This window comes from Pteropus alecto, unplaced genomic scaffold (genome assembly GCF_000325575.1).
Source record: "Pteropus alecto unplaced genomic scaffold, ASM32557v1 scaffold20, whole genome shotgun sequence".
Classification (NCBI taxonomy): domain Eukaryota; kingdom Metazoa; phylum Chordata; class Mammalia; order Chiroptera; family Pteropodidae; genus Pteropus; species Pteropus alecto.
Genome location: NW_006436298.1, coordinates 9184871 through 9198653, shown reverse-complemented (window position 1 = coordinate 9198653; position 13783 = coordinate 9184871). Strand labels below are relative to the sequence as shown.

At 38.8% G+C, this 13783-nt stretch overlaps 1 pseudogene; it reads right to left on the bottom strand.

The window, feature by feature from the left end:
• Window positions 1-13299: 13299 nt before the first annotated feature.
• LOC112480997 lies at window positions 13300-13415 on the bottom strand (annotated as a pseudogene).
• Between the last annotated feature and the right edge of the window lie 368 nt (window positions 13416-13783).

The following is a 13783-nucleotide window of genomic DNA, read 5'->3' as shown; positions in this document are numbered from 1 at the left end:
ATTACCACTATCTCCATTTATTCCACCCCATTGAAATGATGAAATAAACTCATCAAGCAAAGAATTCCCATTTTACAATTGCTAGACATAGAATCTATCCATTTTAAGCATGACTCCGAGCTGAGGTTTAACCCTTAAATTCTTAAAATAACATGAACTTGGTCAGGCAACTCAAAGCTACTGCTTGCTGTTCCTCTGAATTCACACATAACGCAAGCTGAAAGATGTGCCACATGTGAGAGAAATATTTATAAGATGATTCTTTATGCAGAGAGGACATACATTGCTTTACATTCACATTCAAGCAGACCGAATAGATCTTCTGTGAGAGATGGAGCTATCCCCGCATTACCAAGAGCTGTCACTTAAAATACAATTTTGATTAATATCATTTGCAAATAGAATACTGACTTGGTTCCTTTCCTTCCAACAGGAAATGCAGATCTGTAGGGATACAGCAGAGAACATATGTAAACTCTTGGGAACGAACAATGATGAAATGACCCAAAACATGATTATTCCTTGCTACTTCCTGAAATCTGTTCCTCAAATCCCCAAACTAACAGTTCTCTGAATTTATGGTTCACAAAAGTGTTCAAGGGTTTTCAGACCACTCGCTCAGCTCCACAGAAAGTACGGAAGGGAGGGATTTCAAAGATGTGCACAAGTGGGTCAGCCAAAGTTCATTCCTTGAGATCTTCCAGATATTTATTAGAAGTTCATGGGAGGGGATATTCATTCCTGTAGACACAGGATAGATTTTCCAAAACAAAATGTGCAGGTACTTTTAAGTCTGTGGCTAGACTGAGATAAGCTTTACTGCTGATGATGGGATTGCTCAAATGTAGCATGTCTGGTTTATCCAGAAGCCACCAAGCAAATTAGGAAGGGAAGTAGGAGGCATGCCAGAAAGTTTTATATCAAAGGGACTTCCCCAAGCTAGAGAGGCAGCAATCAAGTGAACCCATGTCTCCATAAGGAGGGCTTTCCTGACCAACATGAAGCTGAGCAAGAAAGAGGGGCGACTCTGAGCCCAGCACCCAGCTCTGCATTGAGTGAAGAAGTCCAGTCTAGGAGACCTGTAAAATCAGCATATGCACCTTTATGTAATCATACTGTTATCTTTGGCTTTAATGGAGCCCTGTCAGTCGATAAAGAGTCAAAAATTAGCAAGTGTTTATTTGTTATTGTGTGTGTAAAGCACTATTCTGGGCGCTAGAATTCTACAGGGCAGCCTGACTAGTGTTTTTTAATTTCTCTCCTCTACCACCTAGCCCGGTACATGCATATATGTTTAGAGAGAGAGAGAGAGAGAGAGAGAGAGAAAGAAGGAATGACAGGAGTCAAAGAAGTAAAGGGAATATCAGGAATAATAGAATAAAGAGAGGTGAGGTCACATTAAATAAGACAATCTATGTCAACATGTCTGTCTGATTTAGAAATTTGAAAGCCTTAGATAACTTTAGTATAAATCATTTTAGTAGAGTGGTAGGTGCAAGACTCTCCGCTCCCACCTAGCGCGGGACATGCATATATGTGTAGAGAGAGAGAGAGAGAGAGAGAGAGAGAGAGAGAGAGAGAGAGAGAGAGAGAGAGAGCGTGCAAATGTGCATTCTTTTCTTTTCTAGACTTTCTTGTTTGTGGCCTGTCTGCCAGTCAATCAGAGGTATACACATTTCTTGGAGAAGAACTAAAATTGTTATAAAAGAAAAATAAGAGCGAAATATTTGATGTTCACCTTTTAAATTTCCCAAATAGGCTCTTTTCTCCTTCTTTTTAAGTTGAGGTGTAACATGGCTACAATAAGTGTAGTACAGTAAAAGTATTCGTCTCAAGTACATGATTCAGTGAATTTTTCAGTGTATATACACATAGCCCCCTCCCATATTAAGACATAGACATTCCCACAAACTCCCTTGGTATCTTCCCAGTCAATAGTCACCCACTCTCAAGAGATAACTTCTATGCTAACTTCTATCACCATAGACTTGTTTTCCTGTTCCTGAATTTCATATAAATGAAATCTTAGAGTATATACTTTTTTTTGTTAGCTTCTTTCACTCAACATAATGTCTTTGAGATTTGTCTATGTTGTTTGATAGAGCAGTAGTTCATTCCTTTTTTTATTGTGATACATATATTCCATTTTTATATATTTATATATTTATTATTGTGATGCATATTCTATTTTTTTGTTGTGATATATATTCAATATTCCACATTAAATCATTAAAATGTTTTATATACTCATTTGTTGTCTTTTTATATGTAGATTACAAATTATATATATCACAAACTATATGTGTATAGATATAGTACAATTTTTTTATCCATTCTGTTGTTGATGATATTTGAGTTATCTCTAGTTTCTGGCTATTATGAATAAAGCATCTGTGGCTATTCTCACGAATGTTTTTGTTAGATGTAAACACTTATTTCTCTTGGGCATATATCTAGGAAAACAATGTATGTTTAATTTAAGTAGATATTGACAAGTAGTTTCCAAAGTGATTGCACCATTTTATATTCCCAGCAACAATGTATGGAGGTACACGGCCTCACAACCTTGCTGACATTTGATTTTGCCCATCTTTTAAAAATTTTAGTATTTCGACAGAAATACTATTGTGGTTTTAATTTGTATTATTCTGATGACTGATGTTGAATATTTTTCCATGTGGTTATTGGCCCTTTATATATTCTTTTATGTAGTGCCTGCTCAAGATTCTCTTTATATATATGTTTTTAAACCTGGTCATTTTTCTTTTCCTTGTTGATTCACAGAAATTCATAAATCAAGTGCCTATATAAATTTTGGGTCTTTTTCTAGAAATATTTTTAGATAGAAATATTTAATGTGTAGTTTTTGACTCCCAAAATTCTTGCAGCTTGTACTAGAAACAATTATTTCAAAAGTCAACAATTTTTATTTGTTAGAGCCAGGTTTAGTCAAGAAAGGAAAAGCCCTTGAGAACTAAAAGGAAATTGGGCATTGTGTCAGTTTGGAATTGGAAATAAGATTGAGAGAGACCATGGCTAATGGCCCCTATCCCTAGAGGTTGACATTGACTTGGGGTAGGAGGAGAAAGAAGAGTGGGATGCAGCACATGCACCTGAAGACCAGAGGTGGGAGTAGGGGAGATGGACCAAAGCACCTTATAGGGAGGAAAGAAATGGCATGAAGAGAGATCAGTACTAATGCATGGGGATCAAGTGTTTGTTTCCAGATGGTCATTCCATAGACTACGACCCATCCCCAGGGCTGAAGCCACATGAGCAATGCATGATGTGAGGCCTTTCCCCTGACTGCTACTTGCAAGTCACCCATGTATTTAATCTTCTAACACAAATAACAACATCCCAAACCCCAAGATCTTCTGAGATGCAGATGGACATCATCTTTTATATGGGCCCAGCTGTCTAAAAGTGATACCCTCAAATAACATCTGTGGGAGTTTTAATGTCATTAAAATGTGAGACTAGACAATGATGACACCTATCTCCATTAAATAATATTTAGTCTCCTGGACCTGAAGAAAACAATCATCCCCATTATTAGGCATTTTACAAATCAATGGGAGGGACACTATATAGTATTTATTGACACTCAGCATAATCCTTGCTCTTCTAAGTTTATTCCCTGTATCACAGAGCTGGACACTCAGAAACTACATTTCCCAGACACCTTTGCCAGCAGAGTTCTGGTTCAGATGCAGCCAGTGAAAGGCACTGGTATGAGATTTCAATGGTAGAAGAGAATCAGCCATCATTACTCTTCCTCTGGAAGCTGTAGGTAGAGACTTGTGGGAAGACATGAGTGAGGTTTACAGTGGCTTCCAGGTGAGTTCCTGAGATTTGCCTGTTTGAGAACTGCTAGATTTCCTAAAAGCAGCAGAGGACCTCTGTGACTTTCATTCCCAAAGCCCTTCTAATAGTTTTATAGGCACATAGTTTCTTTAATTAAATCCATTCATGCTAAAATATTTAGAATAATCTTCTGACTTTCTGACCAAACTCTAACTGATTTAGGAAGTCATTTTCTTAAAAATGTATCTTTAAATACTAAGTTCATCCAATCCATTATTCAACTTATGACAATTTAAATTGTATACATTCGGGGAGTACAGCTTTTGGGTAGATGGCTGTAAATTAGTTTGTCTCCTTGAGTCTTTTGGTTGGTGGCTATTTCTTTATCACATCCAATTTTATTTCACCTGTTCCAGTACCAAGTCAGTACTCAACAATTATTGATTGAAGAGATCAATAAAACTTGAATCAGCTAGATATAATAGAAAGAGTATGAAATTTGGAGTCGAAAGGCCTTAAATTTAAATTTTGACTCTACTTATAAACTCTGTGATCTTAGATAAGTCATTAAATCTCTCTAAGTGTCCTCTATAAGGTATAACAAAAACCTCTGCTTTGTCTATTTCATAGGATTTAGTGAAATATGTGAATGTACTGCCTTAAAATTGTTAAATGTTTAACAAATGTTAGCTATTGTTAATTAACACCTCTCTTAGAAATGATAGATTTCATCTGTGTTATGGATCACTGCTATGGAGTGAATATCTTTCCAGTAATAAAATTGTAATAGGTAAAGCATTATAGGTCAAGCATTATTCTCAGGTCTATGTATATTAATTTAATTAACTCCCATAATAACCCCATGAGATAAATATTATTATTATTCCATTTAAATAGATAAGAAAACTGAGGCACAGAAAGATTGTGTAATCTGCCCAATTTTCACATAGCTTATAAAATGGTAGAGATAGGATTTGAACCCAGATAACCTGGTTACAGAATCTATGCTCTCAGCCTCTAAGAGAAATTTAGAAGTTGGAAGGAAGAATAATATAAAAAGTTGGGATAGTTCAGCTGCCCCTAATATGTTCCATTTAACAAGAAGACAAAGAGCCAGTCAGTGTCAGCTGTCAGTCTATATTCTCACTCTTGACACTGGCAAGAAACCACAGAAACAGGCCGTGAGTAGCAGCAGCTGCAGCCTCCCACTTGCGGGTACATAGATGGGAGAAGCAAAGCATGGCCTGGAGAGGACCAAGAAGCGCAGAATGTGCTCAGACTTCAACAGAGTGTGCCCAGGGCCAGCCAGGTACAGTACTAGGCCTAAACCAGGCTGCGAGCAAAACTCCAAGATGAACATTGCAGCAGACGTCACGGTGGCATTATTTGCTTTCTTGGTGCCCATCTGCATGTGGTCATGCTGGCTGGAAACACTGCAACACATCCAGGTGGGGTACCACACCGACATCTCACTCCCCTGAGATGCTGGGAATGTGGGAGCAATGGCTTTAGACTACTGACCTCATTCTGAAATGGCATCTGGTGCTGGAATCCTTACCCACTCATCATCTCAGCCAACAGAGATGGTAGCTCCTTTCCTTTACAATTCCTCCTGCAGCCACGCTGTTCATCTCCTTGTCATTCAACTTTGTTCCTTTCCTTAGAAGAGCAACAAGTGAAATGAAAACATATCTAGCTCTGTGATAGAGGAAAACAGCTTTTTAAAAAGGCTTTTCAGTCCTTAAAAAAAATTTTCATACAGTGACTGAAATTACAAAATAGAATGATAGACTGAAACGGATGAGTTTGGGGGAAAAAGAAATAAATGAGTGAATTTAGTTCTAGACCTTGGGCTTTAGATGAAGGGGTAAAGGACTGCTAGGCATGGTTCTAGAGAGTTGCATATCCAAGGTTCAAGAGAGATCAGGGCTGGAGATACAAATCTAAGCATCATTTTTATCTGGGTGATAATTGAAAACATAGGAGAAGATAAAATCTTAAGGGCAAGATTTTAGCTGGCGAAACCAAAGAATCAAAGATAGTCTAGTGAACTCTTTTCCTAGTTCCCAAAGCACTCCAAAAAAGCTTTCTTTGGGGGAAAAGAATGAGGCAGAGGTGACACTCAAAGAGTTCAATATGAAATGCTCTAGTTATTTTTCTATAATTAGTAATAGCATATTATAATAACATTTATTATAATATATTATTATAACGTAATATTAAATATATCATATATTTTTTATAGCTCTCGGAAAACTCTCTAAATAAAAATTTGGGAAATTGGAGCTAAATTGGAATTAAGGGCCTTTAGGAAAACACATAGAAACCTATTGCGCTGTTTTACATATTGTATTGTTCACTTATTGTCCTTTAGGATTATCTATACTAAACAGTAATCTCACATGCAAGTATTTGTCATCTCTCAGCATTTTCAATTTAAAAAAATTATCCTCATTATCTTAATAGACAATATACACCTTAATTTTTCAAAATATTATCCCAGCCACTAGGGTTTTCTCTATTTGGGCTCCTAGACTAGAAGTTTTTAAGTAGATGAACTTCTGAAGTGCATGACATCACTGATGTATAGTATTGAAGAAAGTGCTAAAACAAATTCATGTATAACAAGAGTCTTGGCTGGCTAAAATCTGAGATTACTAAATGTGTATTTGATTGTGGGATGTGCTAGATATCACTCCACCTTTTTTCACCACCACCGCCCTCCCCCCCACCACAATCCCACTCCCACCCTCCAAATCTATTTGCAGCAGCTGATTAACATGTGAGGGGGTGGGACTTGCTGCCTGAACCATATCTTCCACATAATTCAAATATGTGTGAACTTATCTAGAGGGGAGTTGATAATGGATATGTGGGGAAGAGGAGAAAAAGGGGGCTCCTCAAGGGAGAATTTACTTTATAGAATTAAAAGATAACTATGTCCTGGCCAGTCAGACCCAACGACAGGGTCTGCCCACAGTTCAGAGTGGTGCAGACATTCCTAGAACATGCAACATGGTGTCTGGGTATGAAATCCTCCCATCCCTGCTGCCCGATGGCATTTGTTCATTCCTTGAAGGATAAGAGCTGGGCGTGAAAACTGACAGCTGTTTCAATAAACCTTGTAATAACTCAAGGCCCAAGGAACCGTGCTGTGGGGCCCCCCATCTGAAGGTAACATAGCAGGAGTGAGTGTTTTCCTTTCTGATTTATAGGAGACTGTGAAGCTGTCATGGTGTTATGGTGACTGATAGCACTGGTGGTGGCCAGGGTGAATTAGCCAAACTTTGGCTAGGTAAAGGTCCATTGGAAAGGGTTCAGGTCAAAGCAGGAAGGTGACTCTGGAAAACAGAGTCTGCACACTACTGCAGCTGCAAACAGCATGGGCCATGGCAGGGTGGTTGAGGTCAGGGCAGTGGGCAGTGGAGGCTTTTGGAAGCTGAATGTGGCTAGCAGAGGCAGAGAGAAGCAATATCCCTAAGTTGATTCACAGATGGATGTAAGTTACTCTTCGGGAAGATCCATGTATATTTGGGGGGACCATCCAAAGTACTCTATAAACAATTAGGGGCTTAGAGTTTCTAAGACTTGAGCAGTAGCAGTCATGTCATTTCATGGTATGCTGAGGGTATTTGAGATATAAATGAAACGTGTGGATCATAGAACAATTGAAAAGCAGCTGCTTCCGTATTACAGCTACATACACAAATATATGTAGGTCAACAAAGCATGGCCTGATAGAATAGGTATGGTGTATTTACAATTAATTTTAAATTACTTAAGTATTAATGGGTGCTTTTAAGATGCTTGAACACAGTTTGTCCTCAGGCATTTTAACATTTAAACCCGCTCCTTGCCTCCCTCTAATTTTATTTACAGTTAGTTTGCTTAGCAAATATTCTCTAGCTAATGTCAGGTTTGTAAGTGCCCCTTACTTACCTAGCTGTGGGAACTCAAGCTCTGCTCCAGGGTAAATACCAGACACCTGGAGACCAGAGGAACAGGGCCATCTGGCCCCATGGAGGTCACAGTTTCTTAGAAGAGACAAGACATCCATCTGACAGACTAGCAAGGCACTTGATTAAATGAAGACACAGCTCATGCTGGAGTTGAACCATCCTGAGGATCCAGGAGACTTTAATCTTTAGTTCTCAGCCCTGACCATGCATCAGAATCATTGTGGTAGGTTAATATGTCTGGTCCTGTGTCAGGAGCCCTGTGACAGTGCTTAGGTCAGCTGCAATGTAACAATGCTTCCTTCCTCTGTGAACATCCTTCCTCTGTAACCTGCCATCAGGAGCACATGGCACACTAGCTTGGAACATTCCATGTGTACCAGATAATTTAAATATGCTAGAAGAAGGTGAGGAAATGAAATCATCACATGTTCTTCACTCCTTACATCTTGCTACCTCATGATAATTCTGGCATGTTGGCTCCTTTGTAATATTTCTGTCTCCAAAAGGAGGAAGCCTGTCTCTCAGCATCAGATGAGAAGGAAAGAATTGTATTTGGTCGTCATCTCTGTCAGTTATCTTCATTATTGATAATAGAGGCTGGTTACCTTGCAGAGAGAAACTGTGCTGTGATTGTGTCCACAGAGCATGACCTTAAATGACTCATTTCTCTGAGAACCACCATAGAAGGGAGGATTCTCTAGATCTGCTCAGACCTTTGAAATTATTCAAGACAAGTTGTCTCGTTAGCAGAAGACTGAGAAATTTTACCTAATGGTGTCTTGAATAGTATTGTGATCTAAGAGAGTTTGCTGGAAATCCTTTCAGCCTGATACCTGTTTCTTGGAATTCTGAATCTTTTCACTTTGCTACCTAATAAGAATCTGTTGGTTAACTTGGGATCTGGCAAGGAGCAGGGAGTGCTCCCTGATCTCTGGCCAAGGGTTCCTTTGAAACAGGGTCTTACCCTTGTTCCAGTAAGTCTGGAAATGATTCGGTGCCCTAAGATATGAAAATCTCTTAAAGAATCAATAAAGGGGCATACTGAGTTTTAGATCTGAAACTGTCCGAAGCACTTATTTTGTGTTAAATACTATGTTAGTGTGTTGCCTGAGTAACAAGTGTAATCTCACAACGACCTACTTTACCAACTTGAAAATTGAAATTTAATAGTAGTTTGCAACCTGCTCAAGGTCAAACTGTAAGGAGTTGAGCTGAGAGTCAAAATTAGAAGGCTGGTGCACGTCCTGAAGTCACACCAGTCACTACTCCTTAATCACCTCCCTTAGCCTAAGTCGGCTCATCAGCTTACTCTACTCTCATTGCACCTGCTACGTATTGAATGACTGCTGTATTTCAAACTCTGTGCTGGGCATTTCAAAAACATTTTTCCTTTTCACTCCTAGACAAACCCTCTTGGGGATGACTAATCCCATATTAAAGGTGAGAAAGGTAAAGCAAAGCTGGCCTTCAAATCTAGGTCTTTGTGACTCCAGGATCTGCAGTTAACAACTTTGTTCAAAGTCAGGGCACTACGGGCACGCAGCCCGCTCGCAGTCCCATGGTCCTCTCCGTCTATGTTATATAGCTGTGCCTTGGCTCATAACCACATAACTGTGGAGGAAACCTTTGGGAGAATTTAGTTCGGCAGAAGTAACTCCATGTAGAGTCATTCATGGACATTCATGGACAAGGCAAAAATTATCAATATTAACAATATACATACATTTATATCTACATATCTATTATGTGTCAACTTGACTGGGCCACAGGGTGCCCAGTCATTTGGTCAAACATCATTCTGGATGTGTCCGGGAGAGTGTTTCTGGATGAGATTAATATTTGAGTTGGTCACTGAGTAAAGCGGAGTGGTGCCAACTCTGCTTTCAGATGGTGCCAACTAATCAGGTGAAGGCCTGAGTAGAACCAAAACCCTGAGTAAGAGGAATTCCTCCTGCCTAGTCACTAAGCTGGAATATTAGTCTTTTCCTGCCTTTGAACTCGAACTGAGAAATCAACTCTTCTTCCTTCGAGGCTCTAGGATTGAAACTCACACCATCAGTTCACCTAGTTCTCAGGCCTTGGGACTTGGACTAAAACTCATATTAGCTCTCTTGGGTCTCTAGCTTCAGACTGAAAATCTTGGGACTTCTCAGCCTCCATTATGTAATCTTCTATTGGTTCTGTGTCTCTAAAGAATCCTGACTAATTTTTTATCTGTATTTATGTCTACGTGTATATATACACACATATATATATATATACACACACACATACACACACACACATACATATATATATGTATATGTCAATGTCTATATATTTATGTCTATATATCTATATCTGTATCTATATCTATATCTATCTTCTCCCTTGTCTTCTAGAGAGAATTCTGACCTTGTCCTTAGAGATTCTTATCTTTTGTGCCCTTCAAGGAAAATTATTCTCAGCAAGATTGGTTCTTCTGGCTTTTTATTTTAGCCAAAACTGAGAGTAACTAGGGACAAATACAAAAGGCCTGAGAGTTAAGGTTGCTGGAAGAAATCCAGGGGCATTGGTATCAAAAGAAGGAAGAAATGGATATGTATATGAAGAAATTAAGAAAACAAAAGTTTTGCTTGTTTTCTTTTTCAAATATTGTGCTCTATCATCTCTTTCATGGTGCTCAAGAAACTTACGCACAGAACTCAAGTACCTTTTGGCAGCTGGACTGTGCTTTATTGGCTGCAACTCTGTGTTAAAACTGGTCCACTAGGGCTACCGTGGCTTTATAAAAAGCTCCTCTAAATATCCTCCGACTAGATAATTCGTGTGGTCTATAGATTTTGAGGAGGGCTAAAATGCAAGCAATCTTTTCAGATCCTTCTTTCCCTGACAGGAAGGAAGGGAGGAGGAAGGGAGAAGGAAGGAAGGAAGAAAGGGAGGGAGGAAGAGAGCGAGAGAGCTGAAACTGTGGATTTTTGACTTCTCTGAATCCCTGAAACAAGGTAATAGGACAAACAGCTGTAAATCAGGGTTCTGGAAAATAATTAGGCCGGCATTCTCTAAAGCATTCATTGTATATCATCAGTCAAGTTATCTCCTATGCATCTAATTTAATACTAGTTATTTACCATCCTCAGGAGAATTTAAAAAATAGTCACACAAATTATTTTCTGTGTTCTCTGGTTCAGATGAGAAATACTTGTTGGAAAAGACTAGATCAGAGTTTTCTGACAGTGGCACTATGAACAATTTGGGCTGGATAATTCTTGGTCATGGTGCTGTTCTGCACTTGTAGGATGTGTTACGGCACCCCTGGCCTGTATCGACTAGATGCCAGTAGCAACCTCCCACTCCCATACCCCAGTTATAACAACCAAAAATGTCTCTGGACATTGCCAAATGTCCCCAGGTGGCAAAATCATCCTCAGTTGAGAAACACCAATTTAGACCCTTGATACTCAAGGTATAGCCATAAAGGTATTACCTGGAAGCTTGTTAAAACTGCAGAATCGCAGGGCCCACCTAAACCTTCTGAATCATACTCTGTGTTTTAACAAGATCTGCATGTGATTTGTCTGCACATCAAAGTATGAGAAGGTTAATGAAAGCACTGTTGAGCATTCGCTGTGAGCAAGACATCATATCTTAATCAAAGAATAAACTGATAAGTAAAATAGATATAATCTCAGGTCTCACTGACCACCCAGTCTATACCGGTTTAGCTCAGCTAATTGATTATGCAATTATTCTTATGCATTTCTATACAATTGAATAGTATGTACCACAATACAATGCAGATATATATTTACTTACATGTTTTGATGTTCATAATGTACCTTGTTAAGTAAAAAAGTGAACTGCAAAACAGTATATACCATACGGTATGATCTCAGTTCTGCAGACATGAATTAATTTAAATTACATGCACATAAGAAATCTATCAGAGTATATAAACAAGAAAATTTTTAGCAACTCTTGGGAAGAGAGATTATGGGTGGCTTTTATCTCCTTCATTAAAATATTTTCAGCATTTTTCTGAGTACATATTATTTTTATAATTAGAAAAGACAAGATCCTTTTTCAGTTGTGCAAAAGATGACCTTAGCAGCTACATCTGCTCAGCCTCACAGTCTGTCCTCACACTAAGGAGGTCCAAGATTCATAAAATATGTCCACACTATGCCTCTTCTGGCTGAAATTCATCCATTTATTCCCCCAGAGAGCAGAATTAGTGCAGAAGGTAGATGTGATTTTATTACAGTTCCTGTACTGGAGGTCCTTATAATCTCTAAGGGGTGAGGAAGGAGGGTGTTACAAAACTAAGAGTTAGCGCTAGAGCTGAGGTGGGGGCAGAGACTAGCTCATGACTCATTATCTTTTCCAGGCCCATTATCTTTTCCTTCTGTGTGGTTCTTCATGGTTCACTTTGGCCTTATGATGAAAGCAATGTGAGCAGTAAGCGTTATGCGACACTCCAGGTCTGATCCTTAAACATTTTCCTGATGTGATTTGCCATGTTCTTTCTCGTTGTGCTGGGTTAACACAGATGGGCCACATGATACAGTTGACAGAGCCACCCTGAACCCCTGAGCTGCATATTGAAGTAGATAAGGCTGCCAATTGGGAACATAGTTTGGACTTTATAGAAGCAAGAAATAATAAAGCTTGATCACATGTGAGCTGTTAGCATTTTAGGATTGGTTTGTTACAGGATCTTTATGGTAGGGTTTGAATGAAATATTGTTGGTATGCAAAGGAAAAAGAAGCAGAAAAGAATTAATATGGGAGCAGTAGCCTTCTGAAGGAGGACTAGTGTGAATAAACTGGATTACTGTTGACCTGAGTCTCACATCCAGGCTTATGGGAGCATTTATTGACACAGATGATATATAAGTGGATGAAGCTGGATATTTGGGCCCTGTCTGGTGAGAAACTGATGAAGAGTGAATTAAAAAGCAATCTGTCTTCTCTGGGAAGATGGTCTGTAGCAGGAATCCGAGTTCATTGATCACTAAACAAAGCTATACTGTTATTAACTCAGCAAGTTGTGGGTGAAGGGCTAACAAGCAATTCCATTTAGAAGCCTGAGTCTTCTGGCTTTCTTGAACATAATAGCTCATCCATTTGAAATTGTGTTAGGTTAAAATTTGGCACTAGGCTTGTCATCCCAGATGTGAAATTTTATTGTCAAACAAACAGGCCAGAAAAATTAAAAAGGTTCTGGGGACCTCAGGTTGTTGTTTAAGTGTTCTTTCACTGGAAAATTGAGCCAATAGATAGAAACTTCCATTCGAATGTAAAATTTTATGGAGTTATTACATTAAAAAAATATATGACTCTGTGTATACTTTTCAAGAGCCTTTGAATAACAGGCAATAAGAAAATAAATGTGCTTATTAATAAACTGAGTGGGCATATGTGTGTTCTTTTCCTGTCTCTCCACTAAAACAAAACCTTGATGTTGAATAACAAACCTTGACCTACAAATAATTTACATATTTTCATGGTTTCCTTTCTTGGCCTTTTTAAAAAAACTATTTATTATTATTTATGCCTACAGTACCTAGTCTTCCTAGGTGGTCTCCCATCCAAGTATTAACCAGGTCCAACCCTGCTTAGCTTCCGAGATCAGACATCAGGCTTGTTTAGGGTGGCATGGCTGTAGACCACAGACTGTCGCTCCACTGGGGTGTGAACCCAAGACTTTCTGCGTGTAAAGCAGACATGCTAACCGCTACACAATGGAACCACGTCCTCTCAGCCTTTTACTAAGCAAGAAAGTAGTACAGTCTGGATGACATCTTGACAACACCACCCGCCTTTGGAAAAGAAAAACAACTATTATTGAAAGGAGATAACTTCTGAACAATGCTGTTCCCAGTTACAGGGCTGAAATTCAGCATCACAGGATATCGTGTTAACTAAACATCAAGATGAACCAGAGAAGCTAATGCTTTGGAGTAAAGGGCTGCTTTGTCAAAACCAGAGAACACTCAGGCCACCTAATACTTCAATAACTCAACATTATAAAGATG